The sequence below is a fragment of the Cebus imitator genome, unplaced genomic scaffold, assembly GCF_001604975.1.
Source record: "Cebus imitator isolate Cc_AM_T3 unplaced genomic scaffold, Cebus_imitator-1.0 Scaffold613, whole genome shotgun sequence".
NCBI lineage: Eukaryota > Metazoa > Chordata > Mammalia > Primates > Cebidae > Cebus > Cebus imitator.
In genome coordinates, this window is record NW_016107928.1 from 845,729 (window position 1) to 849,140 (window position 3,412).

Below are 3,412 nucleotides of genomic sequence, written 5' to 3' on the forward strand. Positions count from 1 at the left end.
AAATACAGAAACAACTGAAAAATGTGAATGAAAGAAGGATGTACCTATGCTATAGTGTGAAATATTATACTATAAGCTTTAAAATGATAAATTTGAAACTTTTCAAAAGTGGTTTGAATATGGGTCATTTCTTTAGCAACTCAGCCAAACATGCTAACATTTTCTCAATCCTTCCCCAATAATTTACTCTACTAGCCCTTCCTATGTTTGCCAAGTGGCTATATTACTGAAATCAGCCCAATTGTCCCACAGAATCGATGTTTACAGTCTTTTAAAATAAACATAGATATTGACTCTTCCAGTTTTAAATCTTGATACTTATATTTGTCTTAACTGAGTTCCTTCCTCGGGAAAATAACCCTCATGCCTCACAGATAGTTTCAAGAAACTCAAACCAAATCACCGTATCTAGACAATGAGAAGCCAGGCCCCTCATCCTTCATGATTTCCTTACTTCTCCCTAATTCCTGTTTACCCACATGTAGTTACATTCCTTTCCCACTATATAAACTCCCAATTTTAGTGAGTCAGAGAGTTGGAATGACTACTTTCCTGGCAATAGTCGTCGTCTCAGTGATTGGCTTTCTGTGCAGGGAGCAATGGGACCGAGACTGAACCCCTGACATTTTGGTAACATTATCTGGTTGGGAGGTGGGATGTCACTGCACTCAAGAGCTTTCATTTACTTTACCTCTCTGGTCTCCAATAATTCAAACACAGTAAGTCTTATAGTCCTACTGCTGAATTTTCACCCTATTTTTCTTTACAACATTCTTTTTGATAAATAGTGCTTTTGCATTTTTAAAGATATCTATTCAACTCACAGAAATGTCAATAAACTCCAATCTGATGTGGGTGAAATTTTCTCTTTTCTAAAACAATTCCCACTGGTTCATTTTTTTTTCTTTTTCTTGCAAGCTGGTTGTACTCTCTCTAGGTAGAATCTTACTGCCAAATAGAATGACTACCAAAAGGCATGGTGTATAACTACCTTTAATATATGCAATAAGGCAGAATTAAAATCCTATTAACATCACACAGAATCAGAACCTCAGTGTCAGAAAAGGCCTTAAGGATCATCTTGTACAACCACCTATCTTTTGTGTTGACAACCAAAGTTTCTTGACTGAAGTCAACATTTTTTTAAAAGCTAGAGATAGAAAAAAAACAAAACTGCAATAAAACATGTCAAAACAACTACAAAAGAAATGGTCCCATTCTAGTTAACATTAAAAAAAATCATTACTTATGCAAATTAAAACCATACAATTAATTTTTGTAGGGAACAAACAAATTGTGTTAGACCGTCTATAAATTAAAAAGATGAAAGATAATAAGCGTTGGTGAAGGTGTGGAGAAATGGGAACCCTTGTATACTATTGATGGGAATATAAATTCGTAGTACAGCCATTTTGGAAGACAGTATGGAGGTTCCTTAAGAAACTAAAAATAGAATTACTATATGATGCAGCAATCTCACTTCTGGGTATATATCCAAGGGAACTGAAATCAGTATGATGAAGAGATGTCTGCACTCCCATGTTCACAATAGCTAAGATGCAGAATCAAAGTGTCCATCAACCAATGAACGGATTAAAAAATGTGGTATATATACACGACAAATACTATTCAGCCTTAAAAAAGGATGAAATTCAGGCCGAGTGCGGTGGCTAATGCCTGTAATCCCAGCACTTTGGGAGGCCAAAGTGGGTGGATCACCCGCTGTCAGGAGTTCAAGACCAGCCTGGCCAACGTGGCGAACCCGTCTTTACTAAAAATAAAAAATAAAAAAAAAATTCTTGTACTACTTTTATTATTTTGGAAAAATAATAAAAAAATTAGCCAGGTGTGGTGGCATATGCCTGTAGCCCCAGCTACTTGGGAGGCTGAGGCAGGAGAATCGCTTGAATCTGGGAGGCAGAGGTTGCAGTCAGCTGAGATCACACCACTGCACTCCAGCCTGGGGACACAGAGAGAATCCATCTCAAAAAAAAAAAAAAAAAAAAAAAAAAAAAAAAAAAAAAAAAAATAGAGTAGAATGGTGGTTACCACCAGAGGCTGGATAGGGCAGTGGGTGGGGAAAGGGGAAATATTAGTCAAAGGATACAAAGTTTCAGTTAGACAGGAGGAATAAGTTCTGGTGATCTATTGAACAACAATGTGACTACAATTAATAATAATTAATTGTATCTTTCAAAGGTACCAAAGATCTTTGGTATCTTTCAAAATTGCTAAGTGGATTATTTGTTTATTTTTGAGAGTCTCACTGTGTGCACGATCTCGGCTCATTGCAACTTCCACCTCCCGGGTTCAAGCAATTCTCCTGCCTCAGCTGGGACTACAGGCACACACCACCACGCCCAGCAAATTTTTGTATTTTCAGTAGAGACACGGTTTCACCATGTTGGCCAGGATGGTCTCGATCTCCTGACCTCGTGATCAAGCCCCCTTGGCCTCCCAAAGTGCTGGGATTACAGGCGTGAGCAACAGTACCCGGCCTAAAAGTTCATTTAAAATTTTCTCACCACAAAGAAGTATGTATATAATGTGATAGATATTTTAATAGCCTGGTTTCCTCATTCCACAATGGATACATGTTTTAAAACATCACATTGTATGCCATAAATATATACTATCATCAATTAAAAATAACACTTAAAAATGAGGTAGCTGCCTTCCAGCAACCGTACCTGCAGGGCGTATAAATAATCCCAATGCATTTTAATAACTAGTATAATGATATTCTGTTTCAATGTGCTTTAGGACCACCAAGGGAGGGAGCGAGTGAGGTTACACCTTCAGAAGCAGATGAGCCAGTTTCAACAATGCTAAAGAATTACTCAAGTGATGACAGTGTGAGTACTCTAACCTTAGGGACCAGTATGAACCTCTGTTACACCTAAGAGAAGAGGGAGATGAAACTGCAAAAAGATGTTTAAGAGGGGTCACAGCAATGAATGCTTCTAATAGTGAATCTCTCTGTTAGCTGCATATTAGAATCACCTTGGGAAAGTTCTGAAAGTCCCCAAACCCAGACCTCACGCCAGATCAATTAAATCTGAACCTATGGGGGTGGAACCCACAGGCCTAAGTATTTTTTTAAAAAGCTCCTCAGGTAATTCCAAAGTGCAGCCAAGGTTGAGAATCTATGTTTTAAAGCAGATGCAAAAAATTAAATGTGGATTTGACGTGGGGGGAAGTGGTGGTAGGGATGGACGAACTGAAAAGCCCTTCGGAATAGAGCGGTGACTGCAAGAGTAGGGACAAAAACTGCATGAAACCCCATAGCAGAGGATTCAAGGACCGTTTTTGTGTAGGACTGACAGGATTTGGGGGACGGTGACGACCTCAGCATACACCCGACTCTATTAAAGTTCAGTTAGTCTGCCAGCGGCCCTGTCCCTACCCGCAA